This window comes from Pelodiscus sinensis, chromosome 5 (assembly GCF_049634645.1).
Source record: "Pelodiscus sinensis isolate JC-2024 chromosome 5, ASM4963464v1, whole genome shotgun sequence".
Taxonomy (NCBI): domain Eukaryota; kingdom Metazoa; phylum Chordata; order Testudines; family Trionychidae; genus Pelodiscus; species Pelodiscus sinensis.
In genome coordinates this window covers 82,686,596-82,711,527 of record NC_134715.1, presented here as the reverse complement: position 1 = coordinate 82,711,527, position 24,932 = coordinate 82,686,596, and the positions used below count along the sequence as shown (strand labels likewise).

Below are 24,932 nucleotides of genomic sequence, written 5' to 3'. Positions count from 1 at the left end.
TCAGGGTCCAATCCTCGGCTTCTGGAGGAAAAATTAGGAGGAAACTCTAATTTCAGTGTTCCTGACCCTCTAGTCTGTTTGTGGAATGGACAATCTGGGTCTGATAAATTGCATCCATAATGCCCTAATACTGTACAAAAGCTTTAGGGCATATATACACAGAGAGGAAATATCACTGTCATCCCTACTGGTCTGAACACCGGAATTGAATATCAACAACTGGACTACTCAACTCAGACTGAAAAAAAAAATCAGTGTAAGCTTGTTTTGGGCTCTTGGAGTTCCCAAGAGAAGGGTACACATTTGTAATAACTCTATTTGGGAAAACAGAAGTTAGCAATGCAACAACTTTTACCTAGGCAATTAACCTGTTGTAGAGAACACACTGTGAAAAGTGAGACTAAATGTATCTAGTAAAACTAATCAGGGTTCTGATTCAAACAAGATTTTGGTTAATACGCTATGAACTGAAAAGTTAAATTGCTTTTCTCCCAATTTCTCATTTTGTGCCATTTAGAAAGTGTGTTCATATGCCAAAGTCTTATTGTTCAGTCACTGCTATGTCATGTTGATCAGGCAATGAGTGCCACACAAAAAAATGCCAACAATTAGGCTTAGGGAGGAAGGGGGTGGGTAGACAAAACAATCTGTAAGTGCAACCTTCTTTAAGTAAAATGCAGGACAATGTAGCACTTTAAAGACTAACAAGATGGTTTATTAGATGATGAGCTTTCGTGGGCCAGACCCACTTCTTCTGATCTGAGGAAGTGGGTCTGGCCCACGAAAGCTCATCATCTAATAAACCATCTTGTTAGTCTTTAAAGTGCTACATTGTCCTGCATTTTGCTTCAACTCCCCCAGACTAACACGGCTACATTTCTATCACTTCTTTAAGTAGTTCTTGTATAGGTTTCCTTTACGTGTTGATCCCATCTATAAATGCAGATTTAGCGCCATTCTTATCTTAAATGTCTACTTTCAACCTTTATACGTGCTCTACTATTCTCATGTGGAAAGGGCTTGAGACGACACAGTAAGTAGTTCCCAGGGCAGAATGACTTAGCTACATGTAAATTTAATGCATCTCCATTATTGCTACACTTTCTTTGAGCACCTCTTTTCCTTCCACCACTCAACTTTAAAATCAATCTACATGTTTGACCTTGCTGGTCCAATGAGGGGATTTGTTGTACCAGAGAAGGTCCCTCCTGGCCTGTGCTGCCACTGGGTTAGGGCTCTAGTCTACCACTGCTGCTGCCTCAGTCTCCCAGAGCTCTCTGGTTGCTGCTGGCCCCATTTCTGCCAGGGTGAAGCTCCACAGCCAGAGCAGCAGAGCCAGAGCTGTGCCGCAGGGGCAGAGCTCCACAGCTGCCTAGCTCTGTGACTGGAGCTACACAGTCATGGCTGGGGCAGAGGGCTGGAGCCAGAAATCTGTGGCTGGAGACAGAGTTCCCTGGCTGCTGCTGGGGCCAGAACTCCCCACTGTTCCTTTCATTCTTCCCCTCCTCCAACACACACTGGGTTGCCAGTTACCCTCCTACCATGCTCTTGCCCTGTTGCCACACCTCCCTTTTCCAGGGTTCTATGGTCTAGGAACATCTGTGGTCCATGCCTGACCATAGATGTTGCCGTACCAGGGAGAACTGGTTAAAGGAGGTACCATCTGTATTAGCTTCTTCCACCCATTAGCTATTTTTCCATTCATTATTTACTACTCAGATTTTTTCCTAGGAAATATGGGTGACCATATTCTTCATTTCACACACACTATTCATCTACTGTAATTTCTATTCTATTTTGATTACTTTGGGTTTTTTTTAATTAACTATCCCATCCACTTCAGTAAAGTCATCCATTAGCTAGTCTCACCTTTCTTTCTGACTTAAAGCAGTGGTTGCTGTCAACACATGCAGCTTTGCAACCTTACCAAGGACAAACAGAGACCTGAGCTCAGGTCTTTAATGACCAGGCAGCAGTGGATGGGAAGTGCTGAACTGTGGAACAAACACTTTATATTGCTGTCCACCTCGACTGCATGCATAAAGAGCACCGGCATGCTCTAGAATGATGCAGATGGGCCAAGCTATTTCACAACTGTAAAAGTTACCTCAACAGAATCTACAAGACTGTATGTGCTGCAGATGGATGAAACAGGGGTAAGTGTTGGGAAATGAAGTGATACCCACAGAACTATTACAAAACAATCTTTGTTTTTCCCACTTCCATATCTACTCCATTTGTCTTACTTTACTGTCCACTGGAACACCATTTCTTCCTGAGTAGTCCCTTACTTTCCATATGCATTTGGTAAGTTTGCAATCCTAGTCTTTCCCTAGCTCTCAGACAGCTTGCATTGCTCTAGCCTTATTCCCCTCTCCTTCATTCTTGACTTGCAATTTGGGAGTCAACCTTTGATTTTTCCATATCCCTCACCAACCCAACTGTGCCCATTTTGAAATCCTTTTGGAACAAAAAGTGGCGAATATAACAACTGGCCACTGCAGCTCAGTTCAATACAGATTTCTTATCCATCTGAGCACTGACCATTACAACAATAAATGCTCTGTTAGACAAGCTGTTCTGAATTGTAACTGGAATATAGTCACAGGAGGGGGAACATTGCACCAGCAGTTCCCAGAGGTTTCAAAATGTCTTCCCACTTTCATTATCCACAGAAATAGATTGTGTCCACATCTGAATATTTCTACTTTCAAATCAACATCCAAATATCTTCAACCTTTTCTCCACACTGTCATCCCTGTGGTGATATTCTCATGACAATTATTTTAACTCCTTCTGCTTTGCCCTCCCTAACACAATCGTTCCAACTATCATTACAGAGTCTGCTGAACATTTTGTCCTTACCCTCAATTAGAGACATTGAGGCTAATGGCAATTGGGACAAATTACAACATGGTTTTACAAAAGATAGATCGTGCCAAACCAACCTGATCTTTTTTGAGAAAGTAACAGATTTTTTAGATAAAGGAAATGCAGTGGATCTAATCTACCTCGACTTTAGTAAGGCATTTGATACAGTACCACATGGAGAATTATTGGTTAAATTGGAAAAGATAGGGATTAATATGAAAGTTGAGAGGTGGATAAGCAACTGGTTAAAGGGGAGACTACAGGGGGTCATATTGAAAGGTGAACTGTCAGGTTGGAGGAAGGTTACTAGCAGAGTTCCTCAGGGATCAGTTTTGGGGCCAATTTTATTTAATCTTTTTATCGCTGACCTTGGCACCAAAAGTGAAAGTATCCTGATAAAATTTGCGGATGACAAAGTTGGGAGCTATTGCCAATTCAGAAAAGGATCAGGATATCATACAGGAAGATCTGGATGATCTTGTAAATTGGAGTCATAGCAATAGGATGAAATTTAATAGTGAGAAGTGTAAGGTTATGCATTTAGGAATTAATAACAAGAATTTTAGTTATAAGCTGGGGACACATCAGTTGGAAGTAATGGAGGAGGAGAAGGACTTTGGAGTCCTGGTTGATTATAGGATGATTATGAGTCACCATTGTGACATGGCCATGAAAAAGGCTAATACGGACTTGGGATGTATTAGGCGAGGTATTTCCAGTAGGGATAAGGAGGTGTTAATGCCATTATACAAGGCATTGGTGAGACCCCATTTGGAATACTGTGTGCAGTTCTGGTCTCCCATGTTTAAGAAGGATGAATTCAAACTGGAACAGGTACAAAGAAGGGCCACTAGGATGATCGAGGAATGTAAAACCTGTTTTATGAACGGAGACTCAGGGAGCTTGGCTTGTTTACCTTAACCAAAAGAAGGCTGAGGGGGGACATGATTGCACTCTTTAAATGTATTAGAGGGATAAATACCAGGGAGGGAGAGGAATTATTTAACCTTAATACCAATGTGGACACAAGAACAAATGGATATAAGCTGGCTAGTAGGAAGTTTAGACTTGAGATTAGACGAAGGTTTCTAACCATTAGAGGAGTGAGGTTCTGGAACGGCCTTCCAAGGGAAGTAGTGGGGGCAAAAGATCTATCTGGTTTCAAGATTAAACTAGATGGGTTTAGGAAGGGGATGGTTTGATGAGGTAACATGATCTTGGTAACTAATTTACCATTCATTATCAGTGGGAAATAGGTCAATGGAGGGATAATAGGAGTTACTATAGAGAACTTTCTGGGTGTCTGGCTGGTGAGTCTTGCCCACATGCGCAAGGTTTAGCTGATCGCCATATTTGGGGTCGGGAAGGAATTTTCCTCCAGGGTAGATTGGCAGAGGCCCTGGAGGTTTTTCGCCTTCCTCTGTAGCATGGGGTACAGATCACAGCTGGAGGATTCTCTGCATCTTGGGGTCTTCAAAGTATTTGAAGGCTTCAATATCTGAGATATAGGTGAGAGGATTATTCTATCAGTGGGTGGGTGAGATTCTGTGGCCTGCATCATGCAGGGGGTCAGACTAGATGATCATAATGGTCCCTTCTGACCTTAAAGTCTAAAATTCCCACCTCCCAGTGTTCAAAAATATTGTGCAAAGGAAAAGAAAAGACCAGTCATTCTTACGGCATTATCTCTACCAAAGCACCCCACCAACAAGATGGCCCATTTAACTCCTACTGATGTTTGTCCCCCCCTCCTCCATCTGTGATTCCCTTTAAACACTATTCTAGATCTCAGTGATCACCTTCATAAGCTAACTGCAAACTCCTGGAGGTGGTGTTCCTCAAAATTCTCAGCCTATTATAAAGAATGGTTAAAAGATCAGCTGACCATTCCAAGGGATAAGACTTATTTTTAATCAAAAGTTGTCACTAAGAGCGCTGGAGTTTAATGCTATCAGTTACTGACTTGACTTCATACTTACTGTACCTGTAAACTTTTTAACTGAGTGCTTTCAGATGGTTGCATTTTTCTTGAAGATCAAAGAAATGCACAACTTCAATGCTATCTGAAACCCTGCTGTCTCTTTGATCCACTCACAACTTTCTTTTTCTCCTCTCTTCTTTCCTTCTCTGAGCTATTAAATTCATCCTTCTCCTTAAACTTTTAGTTCTGGGGGAAACGCTACAATTTTTGCATTTGGAGCCATAATGAAGTTGCAGAATTCACAAAGGGACTTTACTAGATCTTTCCACTTCATTTGTGCCTTTTGCCTTCTTTCTCTTGCTTCTCATATTAATGGTTACATCAGTACCTCTACAACTTCACCAGATTTTCTCCTCTCACTTGGCCCTATCCTCTTTCCACAGAGCACTCGACCTCACAATTCCTCTAGCTGTTTCTTATTATCGGTAAGAAACCATAACCTAATCTGATTTCCAGAGCCTCCTCCTGAGTAACTTTTGGCAACAGTGGTAATATTTATTCTTGGAACAATGACAATACTGAATGTCTGATTTACCATTTATTTTGTCACTAAGTATAGAACACTTAATTTCCTGAATATTCAGCCCTGCTTTCACATAAGAAATAATTGTAATTTACTAATCCAGATAACTCTTAACCCTGGTCTTTTATCAGTCTTCTAAAATAGAATATTGAAGTTCAGAATTTCCATATTATAGAGAGCAAACAACACTTCTTCATACAAGCTATATTTATTAAGCACAATATTATATTTACATTCAATACTGGAATTTCTCCCTCCATATCAACCTTCCTCTGATAACGTACATGACAAACAAATACAACTTTGAGAGCTGTAATTTACATCTGTGCTCCAGAAGGAAGGTTTCCAAAAGCAATTCATTTGTTTTACTGCAGTTATTTTGATAGTAAAGACCAACATATTTTGAGGTTTTTGGCACAGTAAAGGTCTTTATTGCTGGCATAATTAAATACTAGGTTTAGTGAATTATATTACAAAAAAGTACACTTCCTTACCAGTGGGAGTCATTTGCTTGCAGAAATCTGTTATAACATTTAAAATGAAATTGTTAATCAGGGACTATTTACAGTTGCACCTGCTCTTACTTATAGTGTTAAATTGTGCAATTACTCAGTTCTTCCAGATCCAGGAAACCAATAACCATTAATACAACAGAAGCATAATTTAAAAAGAATCCCCACCTGCTATATTATACCAAATTGGTTGGAGAATGAAGAATGCCAATACAGAGGGCATCAAGAAAAGGCTGGTGAGCATGGCTGTTTGTTTTGTTTAAATGGTCACTTGGTTTTGCCACCTGCATCAATGTGACCCCTGCAAAGAAATACTACTTCTTCAAATACATTTCTGTGATTAATTAGGTGTAAACCAAGTCACAACAACTTGGTCCACCGCTCAGGAGTTCAGTGAGTCATTTTCATAGAGAGACTCAGTTGAAGAGTATAACTAGGAAGTCTGCAGAACTAACATTGATTTAGAAGACGCTTAGAGCTTGAACTTGGGTGGCCCAATTAGACCTAAAACAAGACGAAGTGTAAAATTTGTTGTGAATTACTACCAACTGTATATCCCTTATGAAGTTTTGGAGAAAATATCACAATCAAATGTCTTACTATATGTTATCATTACTGCTTTGGACCATTTTAGCCTTGTTTTCCTAGCAGCTAGGTTGAGTGGGAGTTGTTTATAAAGATGTAGTGATACTTTTGTTTCTAAGATGGCAGAGACTCTATCTTAAACACACACACACACACACACACACACACACACACCTGACATAGCCGATCACAGAATAACCAAAGAACAGCATCATCTGTAAGCAATGTGTTAGCATGAGTTATCCATACAACAGGTACTGCTTACTGACCTTTTAAAAAGCCCCTCACTATTCTAAATTCAATACTAGGGGAAAAAAAAATCTATAGCAAACTTCCTCAGGTTACAGTGGGACCAGGATCTCTTTTCTCAATAGAGGAGTTAAACAGACAATACGTCAAAATAAGATGTTCAGAGGTCATCCACTATCAGGCAGGATGAAGATTTTGCCACTGAGGTGCTCTCCTTCTCAAATAAAAATTGAGTACAATAGCTTTTATTCCCTGACCAGAGGTATTGTTACAGCATTTGACAGCCAGATGCCAAAGTTAAATTTCCCTATTTCCTTATTCTGATACTGTTCAAGTAGTTATATGAAAAAGGTCTGTCTCCGTGGTTATACATTTATATTTCACATACACCTTCCACACAAAAGTCAAACTCCTGCTTTCACAACTGCTATCCACTGCATATATATGATCTATAACTTTGTTATTCTGCTAAATATATTATCACAGGTAATTTAAAATGAATTTTCAAAGCTTAGAAAAGGTGAACATTATATAATTCCTTGTTGATTATTGTTGAAAGTCATCATGCTGGAAATAATCATGAATAGAAACTAGATAATGATGGTGAATGTAATGTATTAATACATTTAAGATGGATGAATGTATTTTCTGGCTAATGGTTATGAAACACCAATTATGTTGTAGTTAGCTTAACTACAAAATACATTTACTGCTTTATATTAGAGTACATGCATAAATGAGCACAAATAAGTGAATATACATTGTTCAGGTTTATTTGTTTGAACTTAAAAAAGGAGAATGTTGCTTTAGAATTTTAAAACCAGTCACTGTATCTGTTTTATATTCATATGTCACTGTATTTATATTTTATAATACACAGCACGTTTTATTCAAAATTGAAACCCTTAGATTTTAAATTATAGCAGGTTTTCTTTAATAAGGCTTTTGACACAGTCCCACATGACACTCATATAAAAAAACTAGGCAAATGTAGTCTAGATGAATGTTCTCTAAGGTGGGTGTACAACTGGTTGAACCAGGGCTGGATTAAGCTCTTCATAGACCCTAGGCACCCATATAATTGTAAGCCCTTCTTAGACTACATATAAATATGTAAGAGAGAAATGCCCTATCACCTAAACACCCAGTATGAGCCACTTTAATGTTCACTCTTGAAAGTGACCTACCATGTGAGAAATTCATGGTACTTCATTCTCAAATAAACAGCCATTTTGTTGCATACAACAATTACACTTAGGATTCACCTAATAGTTAATTGGCCGATAAGGAGAAAAGTGAGGTGATGTTTCTACTGCTACACCTGTAAAATCCACAGAACAAGTATTGCACCATAGAGTTGATAACTTAGCAACATTGTGTCTCAAAATCATTCAACGTCATTTATGAAACAATGCATTGGCTGATGTTGGCCATACATTTTCACCAGAAACAGTGTTTAGTAATAGTTCAAGGTTTCTGAAACACAACTGTGAAATGCAAACACTGTAATAATAAGCAATGTTTCCTCTAACATTTTCCATCCTTGGGTGGGTGGAATTCTCTTATGTGCACCACCAAAACAAACTAAAAACCTAAATATATATTATGAACAGCTCATAGGTATGGAAGACAAAACATTTTAAAACAAGGGATACTTATCAAGGAGCAATGCTTATGAGGTTTATTTAATATCAAACAAAAACAACACTAGTCTGGTACTACATGTATTTTATCATCATAACAACTCAAGCTAGTAAACACACCAAAAATGCATATTATCCACATATAGCTCAGCTTTAAGATGCTAAAACAATCTATGAATCAACTGGAAATAGTCATGCTCTCCTTGCGAGTATTAATGAAGTATTTGATTACATTAAAAAGGAGAGAGAAAAAGGTATGTACTCAGGCTTATAAAATCTTTCTGGGATATCAACTCTTAATATGATTAGCAGTAAAAATCAATAATGAAGCAACAGAGAAAGCAAATAAATCTACAAACTTGCAAACAGGAAGGAAAATAAAACATCAGGTGGTTGATGATGGGCATTTTAGATGATGGGTATTTTAAATAATTGTTTAGGATGACTACACAAATGAAACAGAGGTCTAATCACAGATAAAAGTGCCCTGTTTGAAACTTTTCAATTAAGCTGGTAACAGACACAAAGGGTACGTGGAGACTGCATTCCTCTATTGGCAGAGGAATGCAGATTAGGCAGGTCGGCATTGCAAATGAAGCACGGATTTAAATATCCTACGTTTAATTTGCATAAAAATGGCCACCATTTTTGCTGACTCAGCACTTTGTCAGCAAAAAAGGCAGGAGGCATAAGGGATCTGTCAAAAAAGGCTTTCTTTCTCAACAAATTCCCCGTAGACTGCATCTTTTTGTGCTGAGTCTGCAAAAGTGGCTGCCATTTTTAATCCAAATTAAGCACAGGATATTTAAATCCCTGATTCATTTGCAATGTTGACCTGCCTAATCTGCATCCCTCTGCAGACAGAGGGATGCAGTCTAGACATACTCAAAAGAGTAGAAACTCCAGAGCAGTACTTTAGCACATGGCTTCAGAGTGTGTAGAAAGATCCATTTTTCAAGAGCTTGCAGATACAATCTTCATCCTACAAGAACACCTAACATCCCCATTGACTCATAAGAGCCAGAACTATGCCATTTAGAAAGACCTGGCCTTAATGCCCTTCCCCAAACAAATTCTAAAATTTAATGGAAATCACTTGTATGGAATCCAACTCTAAGTATTTAAAGGCAAAACAAATAAAACTGTTCCATGGCAAAGTTTTTCTAGTTTTAACAATTTACCACATATTAATTACTAACACAGGATACCTAAAAAAATAATATTCAGAGTCTTCAGATACCTTCCACACGCCAAAAAAATATGTTTAAAAATAATCCTTTTCTTTCCATACCTTCAGCCATTAACATCTATGTAAACTTTCTTTGAAATGAAATCCTGCAAACATCATGAGCTAGACCTATCCAGAAGCTTTATCTAAAGTAACCTAACTGCTTAAAAACACCAATACAAGTGAAGTCAGATTTTGCATTAAGATCTGCTAATGCAGAATCTTTCCACTCTGTTGGTCTGCTCTGGATCTGTCTCCCTCCAAACAAAACTAATTTTTAGCTCAAGCTAATATCTCCAAGCAGGCTGACTCCTGTTAAACTCAACCTGGCCAAAAGCAAGCTATTGATCTTTATCTCCTGATACTAGGTGGAAAATATTTTGGTCTACAACTGCAAAGGAATCACTGTACAAGTCCAACAGTGAGTGCTACATTATTCCCTCCCCCCATCATATTTTCCTGGCATGTTTAAGATCTTGTAATTATATCACCAATCGGTTAGGAATTCGTACCAACCCCTCCTCACTCTAGCCTCAACAGGAAAAGGGAAGGTATATTTGTCTAAGCTCCCTCTAATGCATTAATGAGACAACGAAGTTTCCACAGCAGTATCTTCATCTCCCACATAGTCACATGTCCCCAAACCCAAGCATATTAGCATACCTCTCCCTCCCCCATGCAGTCTGCTTCCCCACCCCAGTCCTATGTCTCTCCCTTGCACCAGCAGTTACAGCCCAGACAAGACTGATTCAGGATACCCAATGACTTCCTCTACCTCACCACACAGATGCCAGCACCCATTTACCCCCATTCTACCTATCCACCCCATGCAGTCTGCTCCCTCTCTCTGGGGAGTATGCCGAAATAGCTATCCCACATCTTCACAGCAAGCCTGTCATTTTGAACTATAACAGGCTTGCAGTTCTGACATCCCTGTAAACCTCATTCCATGAAAAGTAAGGGACAGTTCAGATTACTGAGTTATTTCAAAATTTGGTGCTGTCCACCCAGCACCAAATTACAAAATAAGCTATTTTGAAATAAGATACGCAATTTGCGTAGCTCAAATTACGTATTTTATTTTCAGACTATGTGTATACTGCACTCTAAACAGGCTGTTTTGAAATCTGGTGCTGTCTACACAGTACCAAATTTAGAAGTGAGGTGATATTTCAAGACATCCCTTAACTCTCGTGGAACAAGGGTTACCAGGATGCCGAAATAGCCCTCCTGTTATTTCGAAAAATATTTTGAAGTAACGGGTGGCTTGTGAAGACACAGAGTAGCTATTTCAGGATACCAGAACTTTGATGTATAGACATACCCTCAGAGAGAAAGAGGTTTGTAACATTGTATCTAATTTAGGCAATGGCTACATTGTTATTCAGATACACATAGTCCAAATTACTGAAGTACTGTGCTGTAAATCCCCTGAATCAGACACTGTAGGAACTAGGAACCTTTTAATTTATTCCTACAGGAATGTGAAGTAGGAACCACTTCATTTGCTCCTGAAGTGTCTGCCTGGGGGAGTTACAGTAGAGCACTGTACTGTGAACTATTGTTCACAAACATGTAATCTGCAGGGAAGTGTAGATAAATCCAGCAAAAGGCTTATGAAAGGAAGAAAATGCCCCCAAAACCTGAAAACCTTATAGAAATCCAGGTAATGGACCTTTCATATACTGATCCCAGTCCCTCTTTCCCTTTAGGTACAAGTTATAGAATTCCATTTTATGGAGTAACTGAAAGGATCAGTCAGTCAGCTATTAATTCAAGAGCTCACATGTGTGGAGATTCCCTCCCTCTTCCCCCGACTGTTTGCTGATGGAGTTCTGAAGTGTTTGCAAGGACTAAGAGGCTGTCCTTCCTCAAGCTCTGAAGAAATATACTCCCTTGTATACCCACACTAAGAAGATTGAAACAAAAAAAATCACCTACGATTCTGAGAGTATCAGAAGGAATGATTTGATGTGTGCCCTGAAAAATAGAAAAAGGTGGTACTAAAACCCTAATTTGAATGTTTGTAACAGAAATAAGGATGGGGAGAGGAGAAACATGAGTAGATTTCATTTTTAAAAAATTGTCATATTCCAGATATTCGCAATGTTTTATACAGTGTGTGTGTGGAATTCATATTTGTTAATGTGTACAGTACTCCCCCTTGGAAAGCTGACTAGGGAGTATCGTCATTCTTTTAACAGAGTTTTAACTCTGATTAATGCTTTCAGGAAAGAAAACTCTGGCCTGTAGTCCAAAGGGTGGGGCAAGAAAGGGCATTCAGGATTATACGGAAGTCAGAGTCAGTCTGTGTCTCTCTAGCGTATTCATCAAGTCAAAATTAAATGTTATGTTCACATACGATATAGAACCCCATTTTATGACGTTAAATATACAATCCTTTTGGACTAATTGTATTAGCAGTGTATTTCTTATTTAGACAGGACTATTTGAAAAGTAAGTTACATATTGTTTCTGAAGATCGCCAACTCAAAGTAGCCTTTATGGCCAAATAGAAATGCTCAACAGTCTGGTTAAGATGTGGTTTTTATAAGGAGGACAGCAGTGGAAAAAACCGCTGGAACAGGGGAGGGAAGACACTTCAGTTCTCCGGGGTGGGGAGTTGGGGTAGAGTAGTAAGGCAAAATACACTCCTTTTTTTCCTCCCCTTCCTGCCATCTCTTCATCAGCACCTTGCTTGTGCTGCAGGGTGGGGAGGAAACAGGGAGTATCATGTACTGTTTCTGGCCCCAGACTCTGGACATCTCCTGCTCATTAGCAATGGGCAAATCTAAGAGGTGCTAGGATCCCATGAATGACTCTCATTTGCTCATGGTAGAAAAAGAAGAAGCCTGATGGCAACCATCAGTTAACATTTTATTTGAATGCTTGGTGAATGTTTTTCATTCATTCAAAACAATCTCAGAACACTCCATGACATTTATGCACATAAGGATCACTAGTTTACCAAAATGCAGTCATTACCAGGGTCATGCAGAACAGCAAAAGGAAGTTTTTTTTTTAATGGAATTAGCAACTGTTTTCTTGCAAAGGTTTCCATCATTCATGCAAGACAGATAGCACTTCAATTTTAAGGTTTCTAAATGAATGAAATGCTGGAATCATAATCCCCTGCTGCTTATTGCCAACTGCTAGACTAAGATAGTTTTAGGAATAGTTAGATTGCTTGTTTCAACTCACGATTCATTTATAATAATGCATTGTTACATTTTAGTGATTTTTCCCATAGTATTCACTTGAAATTTGCTGTTTCTGCAAATATTCATCTCAGTAATTCATATGTGAAAATATTCACAAAAAGTAGAAGGAACTCAATTTATTATTTGAGCCTCAACTTTGAGGCTCTGTCCTAGTCAATACCATCCCATGATTAGGTTAAAACATGCTTTGTGTGGTTTGCCACAAGTTTTTTTTTTTTAAATGAAGTTGTCCATTAAAAGAATGATGCAAGGAACTCCATGTGTCTCAGTTGATGAATTAAGATAGATTTAAGCATTAGCTTTCAGTTCTCTACACTGAATGCAGGGTGGTTTTTTTTTTTTCAAAACTGTACTGGAATTTAAGTGACATTTTGTCTATGAATGGCCCTGAATTACAAAGGACCCAATAATTACATACCAAGGTATTACCTAATCCTAAATCACTTTATTCTAATCTAGGGCCATAGAGTTTGATTACATTTCATAAAAATAAAAACTCATGGACTGGGACAGAAAAGAGATGCATTAACATTGGCCTTCTGGAATATTTAAAGATTTCTGTATTTTAATTTAATATTGAAATTATGTGAATTTGCTTTGAATATATTTGCATGTTTCCAAAAAAAGTTAAAACCTCTCCTCTCTTCAAGGGGGAGCTGGTGACATCTGCAAAAGATTAAATAAAACTGACACTATGTAGGGCCAAGTGCGAGATGTAACGTGGGGATAAGGAGGGTGCATATTAAAAATTGTTTGTCAGAAAGTTGGCCAGATTCACACTGATGAACTCTGAACAGAATTAGTGTAATTGTTTCTGATGTTGAACATTGATTCAGAAACTGCACTGGACCTCCTGCATTTGTCGGTTCAAAAATCTCTCTCCTATTATAAGAGAACCCAACTCTGGCATTTAAATTCACGTTGAGACATAAGTTCTCATTGGATTCTGCTAGAGTACTTGCAAAATCAAGTAAGTCATGATGAACTCAAGGCAGAAGTAATTAAGTCCAGAATATGGTTTACAGCTAAGGGGCACTCGGATACTGTAACACTTTCTGCCTTATCACAGACCTGGAATTAAATGGGATGAACATGGGGAGAAAAGCTCTCAGTCAAAGAAAAATCTGAGGTGGATTAGAAAAATGAAGACAATCTTGCAGAAGAGGAAAACATGGAGAAACGGGAAAAACTGACACTTGCTCCCTCTCCCCCAAAACTGACATTATTATGAACACAAGAACAAATTATACCATCACATAGGAAAATATAACTATGTTAAGAGACCATGTTGGACTAACTAAGTGATCTTCAATCAATTGACACTCAAAATGTCCTCCAAAGAGGAAGCTAGGTTAAATTTGAGAGAATGAATATACAATCAGGCAGATCTATATGGGGATATCTTCAGTCAGCTCCCTGAGTATTATTCTAGAATGTTTCTCTAGATTGAAGAGTAATAGAAGATGAGAAAGATTTCAGAGGACTAGAAACAGGCAAATGTGTCAATCTATAAAAAGGGAAACAAGGACCAGGGAACTATTTCAGTCATCTTAACTTCAGAACCTAGAAAGTTAGTGGAACAAACGATTAAGCAATCAATCTGCAAACACCTAAAATATAGTAGTAGTCAGAGTAGATTTGTCAAGAATAAATTGTATCAATTTAACCAAATAGCTTTCTTCACAGAATACATCCTACTGTCTTGTTTGTCCTTAACATTGACTAACTAGGAATTTTATTTGGATTTTTTTTTTACTTCTTTAGTCTCCCTCCACATCTTTTTTGGTTCATTAAGATCCTTAGGTGATGTAACAGTATCTGTATCAGAGGGGTAGCCATGTTAGTCTGAATCTGCATAAACAAGGAAATCCTGTGGCACGTTAAAGACTAACAGATTTATTGGGGCATAAGATTTCGTGGGCAAAGGTCCACTTGCATCTGAATAACTGGGTCTTCATCCACGAAATCTTATGCTCCGATATATCTGTTAGTCTTCAAGGTGTTACAAGATTTCTAGTTATAACAGTATCTGGTAAGTGTCACAGCACTTCAGCTCCATTAGGTCTCTGCCTTCCTGTTATGCAGGGTAGTTGAGGCTGTCTAAGTATACTTTAAGACTTCATAATGCCAAGAAAATTTAGAGATTAAAAACAGTATTGCAGCCTACTGATTTGTTATGCTAGACATTCCCTAAATGGATTCAGCTCCTCAGTTTATCAGGAAAAATGTCATGGTATTGGTGAGGTGCTTACAGTATTGTCTGGGTGAAAGGGGGTCTAACAGGTCATTTTGACCCATTAAATGAAACTACTACCCATTAAATGAAATCAATAATGACAGGGCAATCAAAGGGAACATCATTAGTAGGAAAATCTTTACTAGGTAGCCACGACTTGATAGAATTTATTATAGCTCTATCAGAAGGAAAAGGAAAAAATTGGCATGTATTATACTAATTTTGGTAAGGAAGTAGATCTACCTCATATGGTGACATTGCATCAGTGGAATTCTGGCCTGCTAATTTGTTCGTTTTGGCACTTTGGGGCTTTCAGAGGAGAGCTATGTCTTGGGAAATATCATTTTTATTGCAGGCTTCATGCATATGTTATTGGTTATTGTTATCATGGTTATGTCACATTCACCAAACTTTTATGTGCATATATAATGACTTTCAGTTCCATGTTGGCTCTTTTTTAACACTGCGTCTCATCTGACCTATTTTTTTAAATTACAGCATACCTTTTTAGGAACATAGACTCCTGTTTAACCTAACAAACCCTAAAAGTGTGTGATTTAATTAACAGAAAATTAAATATATAAAAAAAGATAGAAGCTTTAGGGAGCAACACATTATTGAAGCAGAAGAATAAGAGATACTTGCATTAAAAAAAAAATCTCAGCTGGCTGAATGAGGCTAGGAATTGCAAGCTAAGGCACAACAACTGCCAGTTGATAACAAGCTGTTCATTATTGTATTGGAGTTCTCGGTTTGAAAAATGCCAAAGCTACTCTCATATTATTTTCATTCTAATCTATACACATGGAAATAAAACACTGCTTTGCATTTGCAAAGTGTGGCAGAATGCCTTTGAATAATTCACAGCATACCTGCTTGGAAAATCCTACTAGCCATGTATTCTTATTCCACAAGCAGAGTGGTGTGTTTCATTGATGCATTTATTCATTTCTATCCAACAGAACAGGCACATAGTTATTTTTTCCTTTCGAACAAACATATGTATTTCCTTCTATGGTATCTCTGTTCTAGTGAATTCAGTGTTCCAATGCTGAGAACCAGAGCCAGAATCCCTCAAATAAACCAGAAACTACATTTAAGATACCAAATGGCACATAGTAAAGTACACAGACTCATCCAGCATTCATACCCTAGGAGGAAAGCATAGAAAGCTCAAGGATTTAGGAGGCTCACTGACTAGATTTCCTCTCTTTATTTAAGGAACAAAACAATCACATTAGGCTCCTCCAAATTATATACAGCAATGAAGCAGCAGCTTCCTTACTGTATGGGGGGTGGGAAATCAGGCAGCACCACACTGGATAAATTTATAAAATATCCAGAAATTTAGCTATACAGTACCAGCAATGAAAAGGGCAATGGTTCAAGCTAGATATGGAATTCTAAATGGTTTCTGAATAGCTTCATTCGTTAACTAGGTGTGTTTAGATATTACATTTAATATCTATGTCACTGACAGACAGCACTGGATTTTGAGACAGATAACAGCATGGGGTACAGTGTGAAAGGGGCACTGGACTCAGCATGCTGCATTTGTTATTAGTTATAAAAAGGTTAGATTGAATATTTGAAGTAACATGTTCTGTGTTTTTCATATTTATTAATATGGCATGAATACAAATTCAGATACGAACGGTCAAATTTATCTTGTGTGACAGGGATAAAACATGCAGACAAATTATGCATCCAAGTTGTGAAATGCACTATAAGGTATATAAAAAGTTTAACCAATGGAAGGAGGGAATGACAGATGCTTCTCACCTGGGGCGCCATTTGGTGTAGGGCCAATGCTGGTAGCAGCAGCTATAGCACACATTCTTTGGTTCTGGATCACTTTTCAGCCAGCTGTGTCCAGCCATATACTGCCTGGACCATTCCTCTTTAAGTTTCATTAAAGGTACCTTTTAATTTTAGGTTTGTGACTTTTTTTTAAAAAAAATTGCTCTTAAGTTAAAATCACTGGCCTCAGTAAAAGTGGGCCATGAGACTTTTTCGCATACTGAAAAAATTCTTTCATTCCTAAATTAGAACAAAATTCAAAATAGAGCATTATTGCCAATTGAAAATCTGGAAAAAACATTGAGATAGAAAGTTATATTTGATTTGGTCAATGTTAACTTATTTTCACATGACACATGGAACTTTGTTTTGATAGTTTTAAATTGTTTTGAAAGAAGAAATGCTTCAAACAGACTCATGATGTACTGTATTTATATGAATTTAACCAATTTGTTTCTAATCAAAGTTACATATAAAACAATAAAGCATATGTAATATCACTTCAGCTGCAGTGTAATGCCATGTACTATATTAAGAGTTTAATTAGTTTGTGCCGTCCCGAACAAGTAAGTTCTTCATTGTTGACCAGGCTTTTCTAGGGTTGGTCAAGATTTGTAAACCCTGTTGACAACTGATATTGTGGCTGTTTTCACTTGACATACTTATTTTTCCATTTGGATCTTCTAGGTAGAATGACAGATTTGGAATATAAACGCTGAGTCTTTGGCAATCAGAATAGTTTGGCTATCTGTTGTTGAGTTAATGACATTCAGAATTTTCTTTGTATATCCTTAGGACCACACTTGATGCCTAATTAGTAAGCAAAACTCCATTGATTGCGTTGGGCTTATATTTCATTTTCAAAGAGGAAACAGTCTTCAGAAACAATGTACTTGCAAATGACAAGACCAGATTTTATGCATAGATGCTAAAAATCCAACATTTACTATTGAATCAGATAAGGCAGATGTGTTGACAGCTGTATTAATACTTTTCCTAGCACAGAAGAAAGTCATGTGGCAATAAAACTAGCTTTTCCTTTTTTTTTTAAGCTAAATTATACTGCTATATCCAGTTTAACTGAAGTGCCATATTTTGGTCCTACAAGATTCCTCCCATCTCTAAAAAAGGTTGACATCAATTATGGTTATGGTTGCAGTGTAACAACATCATCAATTAAAAACCCAAAACTGGCTCATGAGCTTGGACACAGATGTTTAATTGTGGTGTAGATATTCAGGTATGCCTACCAATGGGGAAAGAAGGGCAAAGAGGGCAATTGCCCTAGTGCCCAGAGATTAGGTACCCAGAATTCTTGGCCCACTGCTATCACTAATGCAGCAGCAGCCAGAGCCTGGAGCCCCTTTGAGTTGCTGGCAGGGGGTGAGCGGCGGAGGTCTGGGCAGTACTAATGACTGTCTGCCATCAGCCCCTCCCTTTCTGCCCTTAGCCCCATGCCTCCTGGGAGTGTGGAGCCTACCCGCCCCCATACACTCCTTGTTCTAGGGCCTGTCGTGGCTGTCCGCCCCACTGCATTCAAAGCAATCTGGGACCCGGTATCTAGAATCCTGTAAGGTGGCAGGTGTTTACATTCCTGAGCCCATAACTGCACTGAAGTTAAACAGCCCCACAGCCTGAGCTCTGCAAGTCTAAGTCAGATGTCCTGGGGCAGCAGTAGGTGTGAGATTGCCCTGTAGACATAACCTGAAGTGGAACACAGGTGTTGAAAAGATAGGGGATTCTTCCACTCTGTTTGAAATAAGGATTTCTTCTTCTCACTACAGCAATTCAGTGCATGCCCATATACATACAGCTTTGCTCCCAAGCTTTCGTCCTATAGGAACAGTCCTGTCACACATAGGATCTCACTCCTTTCTCTTACAACTGCTGGAAAAATGAAAGTGATAGTCTCTACTACTGATCACTTCACATACTATTCCTATGGATGACTGCATTTCCAAAATCAAAATTGTAAATCCAGACCAACCTACTCAGACTACCAGAAAAGATCCATCCAAGGTCTAGCCTGCTGGAAGAAAGCAGAACTTATCCACCTCTTGCCACCTTTTATAACCCTGCCCAGATCAGTTAGAGGCAGGAGCCTCTAACATGCCAGAACACCTTATCTAATACCTGTTAAGATCAGGGCTCCTTCAAAATTATGCCAGTTTTGGCCATTCAATAGTTTACACAGATAATTCTCTACTTCTTTATATTTCCAAGCAATTTTCCTTAATCTTGTCAATCTATGGACCAGGTCATTTGTACTAAGTGACAGTTTCCATTTCTCTCTAGAGAACTCAGATATATGTACTGTTTACATTTTAATAATGCTTAAAATAATAATTAAACTTTGAAAGATATTATAGCCTTCTCAGAGATGTGATGAATGAGCAGAATTGATTTGGAATGCTTAGTGGTAGTTCAGAATACGCAAGAGACTACAGAGGGGAGAGACAAAGCCAACCCAAAGCAAACTCCAAAGTTAAAAAAAAAACATATTTGAAGAGAGCTTTACTGAGACCATCAGCATATCTAAAGATGTTCATGAACAAGACAATAGGAAAACATTGTGGGTAACATTAAACCATTCTGTACTGCCTGAATCCATACTTCCTTGTACAATAGCTATTGAATTGTTAAGTAAAGAAGCTCAAGAGAATGGATAATGAAAAAGTTCTAGATTAAAGATCTAATACAGGTCTGCTTTGAAGGAGAGAAACCCCTGAGTATTGTACATACTCCTCAGCAAAGGAAAAGTCTCTCAAGTTGAATCAAAATCATCCATAATGATGTGAATATCTAAAGTGGGGATTTAAAAAAAAAAGTATCAGGAAGCAAATGCCCCAAATCATTGACTAAACAGCCTTTGAAGAATGTATTTCCCCATCAAAGCAAACAGTCTAAAATCCAATTATAGAAACATCCTTATGTACTGAAGTAGTATTCTGAACTTTTCTATGTGGACAGAGATTTTAATAACCCAAAGGAAACCCCAGGTCTTGGCAACATAATATTTGCGGGAGGAAAGATTTATTTATTGACTAAAATGTCCTCACACAAAGCAACTAATCATTTGCTGATCACGAGTCCGATATTCCAAGCCACTTATGCAAAGCATTTCCAGTTAAGTGAATGAAAATTCCACCAATGTGTGACTAGCAGGATTGGCTAAGTTATTACACTCAATATTTCTACAGTGAATGTAAGCAGCAGGTTGGCCTGAATCACAACTCTTAGAAAGTAAAGGATATATTTTCCGGTTATGCAACAAACTCCATGTTGCAAACAGTGCATTGACTGCTTTACACTTGAAATTTCACAATGCAACACAGAAAAAAAAATCAGAACATATATGTTCTACCTGCAGAACATTTAGATTTTTTTGCCTGCTTTAATACGAACCTCCAATAGAAAAGCCAAACATTTAATAACCTGATAAAGTCTTCAGTTTTTGGTTTTCCTGCAAAATAAAATACATAAATAAATAATGAAAATTTCAGGAAAGCTGAAGTTTTCCTGTAAAAATTCTTATTTTCTCAAACTCTCAATTGAGTGTCAAAAAAGTTTGACAGAATAAGATTCAAGTAGGCCTACAAAGTATTCTTTGCACTTGTTCATCTCTGTTTTTCCTGCAGCATGTATCTTGCCACCCCAGTTAGAAAGAGTAGCTTTGATAGTAGCAATTCCTTTGTATAGTCCTAGTACATCTTGACTTGAAGGTTTATTGCTGCGTGGAGCCCTGTGATCCTTGGGCACCTGCAAAGGAATCAGGCAATACACCTTGCTCTAAGTAATAAATTAATGAGTATTTTCAGATGCTTAGAAAAATATGTCATGACACAAGTGTCAAGTACAAAGATTTCTTAAACAAAAAAACCCCACCACCCTTCTTAATGGTAGGGGGTGGTGAGAGGAGATGACAGTGAACAACCTTTCCAAAAGAAAGGAAACAGGATTTTGCAAAGGTTTCTCCATTCTAAAATGTCTTATCCATCAGAAAGCCCCTGGTAAAACAGCGGATTTGTAGTCCAATTTGGAACAAATGGAAACAGATGATTAAAACTAAATTAAGGATGCAGGGACAACCAGAAGTTGTGTTAATCTGAATGTTTTCTAAAATCTAAATCAGTCAAAAAGAGGTTTTGAAGGACACATTACCAATTAAAAAATGCAGTCATTTCCAGGAGATCTGTTAGATACAAATCACTATTCCCCCCTCCCCTTTTTTAATCAATTTGGTCCCACTGCTCCCTCCTCCCCTTTTTAAATCAGTTTGATTCCATGTAATAGGCATGAATTTTGCTTGTTTTGATGTCAGCATAGCATTGTGGTTAGAGCTCCAGGTGAGCAAGGTGTTGATTACCGTCTTAAATGGCCTTTGTGCTTGTTTGGATTCTCCCCCTCTCTCCAATACATAATTTTATTGACTAAGGTATTTTTCAGTGATGTGCAGCTCTCCACATAGAATTGTTTTAAACTTACAAACATGCTCTAGTGTTTTATAATTGCTTTGAGTAGTGCTGTGGGTTAATGAACATTCACAATGCATTATTTATCTACAGTCTGAATTGTTTTGGGTGACATACTATTTCACTGCTCTTTGTAATTGATAATACATTTTGCATTCCCAGTATTACCTCATTTAGAGTAATCAGCATCATTTATACATATGTAGGGTTAGTATTTAAACTAGTATGCACAGAACCCTGTATTTTTGTCAGTATATGAACAATGCAATTCAGGCTACACCAAATAATTTTGTGCTTTGTTTGATCTGTAGAACTTTTCAGATTTCAGGAACTCATATTTTAGCAATAATAATGGGAAAAAGACACCCAAATGTATTCAGTGACTGTATGGCTCTTATGATGGATGGCATTGTGCAGATGCTAAAGAGAAATACAAATGCTTCCTAAGCTTATTTCAACACTAGATAAATACCTCAAAACCAGGACAAAGGAACTAATATATCACTCCTTAGTGAACAGACACACACACTTTGAGAACTTTTTATTCTTGGACTTTGAAAAAGAGAGTTTGCTGCAAAACAAGAGTCATCTCATTTCTGATGTGTACTAATGACCAATTCTTAAATCCAAAAGTAGTCAAAGGCAACAAAGATGAGATGATTTTCAATATGTACCTCTCCAATAAGGAGGAAATAACCAGTCACCAAGACAAGTGAAAGTCTTAGATTAATCACTGTATAATGGGCAGAGCCAGTGCACCAGACAGTGCTGCTAAATACACGTGGAGAATGGGAGGGAACGGCAATTATTTGCTAGTAGAGGCTAGCAACAAATTGCTTCCCTACTTCTTCTCCAAGTAAAAGGAGAAAACAGGAATTACCCCTAAACTGGATGTGAGAAGCTGAAATGGGTATAGTTTACATTACATCCATTGCTAAGGAATGCGTCTACGGCTACGTCAAGACTGCAGCTTCTTGCAGAAGAAGCTTTTCCGGAAGAGATCTCCTGAAAAAACTTTCTAAGGAGATCATCCACACTGCCAAAGTACATTGCATAAGCAGTCTGCTTTTTGAAAGATAGCGTCCAGACTGAATGGATGCTATCTTGCATGTAAGATGTGATTACTACGGACAGAATGGCCACCAGGGCACCTGTGCTTTTTCGTCTTTCCTCTTCTTGTGAAACAACTGCCTCTTGTCCATCCACACACGCCTTTTTCCAAAAGAGCTCTTTCAATTTTCCTTTGAAAGAATGTGATTGCAGTGTGGATGTAATTGAGGTTTTTTGGGGAAAACAGCCATTTTTCTGAAAAAACTCTGTAGTGTATGTAGATATACCATTTGCTAGCTAGCAGAGTCCAGTAATAAGAAAGAGCAAGTGACTGAGGACAACACAAAGAATAAGATGCATTAACCTATGCCAGCAGTGAGAAAAATTTATATGGATAATTCACTTTTAAAGAAGTCAGATGGGTATCAGACATCCCAGTATAGCTGTCTTACATACACTGCTATTGATTTTCTTTGTCTAAAAGAGAGTTCTGCTTTTACTTTCCTCTCTATTACACTAAACGGGATATGTCCAGAGCTCCTATGTGAATGCTTCTCTTCCTTGCACTTGTATATACAACAATTTCTTGTTAACTGCATCTGTTGCTAACAGGTGCTTTCCCCTTTGTGGGCCAACCCTGCTTACTATTGTTGTAGAGGTACACCTGAGAGAGATCAGTCATTGCCCTCTGAACCTAGGGGAGAATTAAGGAAACTATAGAGAGAGCAGAGTGAAAAAAGGGTCCTGCAGAAAAGACCCGAGATCAGAGGAGTTGCCACAGCTAGAAAGGACAGAGTAGCCTGCTAGGAAGGACAGACCCTAAGATACCTTAGGATTCAGAAGCAGTGTTGAATTTAAGGCTGGAGGGAAAACCATTGTTTTAATTTTGAGTAAACAAACCAGATCATGAGAAAAGCTCTTCTTACTGGACTTGTATAAGAGTCTTCGAGTTTCCTGAGGAACCAAGAAAGGAAACTAAACTTGCCCTGAAGCTCAGAGGGAATTGTCCAGAGGTGGCTGTTGATGCTACCAAAAAAGAACAGAAGCCTCCTCCTCAATGTCTCTTTTCCTAGTCATTAAGGGCAGGTCTACAGTAGGAAATTATTTTGAACTACCTCTTTCGAAATAAGCTTATTCCCCAAGAAAAGTGGGAGTACAGACTTGGAAATAATCATCCTGTTATTTCACAATAAGAGGCTTGGTAGCATGGATGCTCTGCTTATTATTTCAAAACTAGGATAGTATTTCAAAATAACTCAGCCCTGGTCTACAATAGTGAGTTATAGGATACTTCCCAGTCACTGAGTTCAAGAGCAAAAGGTCATAGAATGATGCTAACCATTTATACAAGCTCTTCCCTAACAAGATGTATGAGCATAGTGACTTGTTCCTTTTCTTTGAGTGATGGAGGTAATCTACCATGAATCACTGTCTGCATTTGCTGGGTTTTTAGAACCTGACATGTTTTTACCATTTAATCCTTTTCATATTTTTATCCTCATAAATACTGGGATGTGCAGAAACTTCCCCTAAAATTCATAATGGGCCTATACTTAAGTCAGAGGAACTCGATTAGGACTACTTGTTACTACTTCAGATGTATACTTCTCATGTGCTTATGCATGTACAGGATGAAGGCTTTAACATTACTATTTCTCGAATTATCTGAATTCATATAAAAATGGAGGCTTATTTGGAAAACAGATTTCAGTCTACTCAATGTTTTTACTGTGTGTCACTTGTTAAATTCCTTTATTTTTAAGTTTAGTAAAATCAATATAAACTTTAAGTTAATGTTCCGAGTACAAAAGTAATTGAATTGTGAAAAATCCATCCCCGATTTCCTTCACATTGGGATAGCTCAGCAATGAATGATCACATGAAAATTTAACCAAACTTCAACAACCCAACAAAAAGCCCCAACATAGCAATTCTCACCATTTTTTTTTAAACAAAAAGTGAAACCTATTTCAATTCAAAAGCTAAAAGCAGCTTTGTTGGGATGGAAGTCAACTCTTGCACTAAACTGCTTGTAACTCACTGAAGGAATGTCTACACAGTCATGCGTAGCTTGAAATAAATTATGCAAATTGCATAGCTTATTTCGAGACAGATCCACATTTTGAAATAGTGCAATTTTGGCATCTTCCTTCCTCTGCAATGAGGTTTACAGGAAGATGGAATAAGACACCCATTATTTTGAATGTATTTTAAATAATGGTCTTCTTGTGTAGATGGTGCAAAATGCCATTTTGAGATAACAGACGTTATACCGAAATAGCACCGCTGTATAGATGTACCCTAAAACAACTGCTAACACCTATAGTCTGGTTTATATTCCCTGATACAGAGAAAGATTCTGAAAGGAAAAAAAATAGCAGTAGTCTGATATGTTTAAGGTAGAGAACACTGGAAAAAGAAGCACCACATTATCACAGGGATGTATTGCCACTGGGAGGCATTCACGGACAGAGAACTGTTCTCTCGGGATGGACTTCACCTAAGTAGGGAAGGAAACACACTTCTAGGATGGAGGCTGGCACAACTGATTAAGAGAGCTT

At 38.1% G+C, this 24,932-nt stretch overlaps 1 protein-coding gene and 1 non-coding gene across 2 annotated transcripts in view; both read right to left on the bottom strand.

Annotated features, from left to right (window-relative positions):
* The window catches only part of SGCZ (sarcoglycan zeta), a 795,948-nt gene that overhangs the window by 441,132 nt on the left and 329,884 nt on the right, over positions 1 to 24,932 (bottom strand). The window lies entirely within an intron of this gene.
* On the bottom strand, positions 9,207 to 9,269 carry LOC112546685 (U7 small nuclear RNA). The gene has a single exon (XR_003090401.1). It is a non-coding gene; the product is annotated as a U7 small nuclear RNA (small nuclear RNA).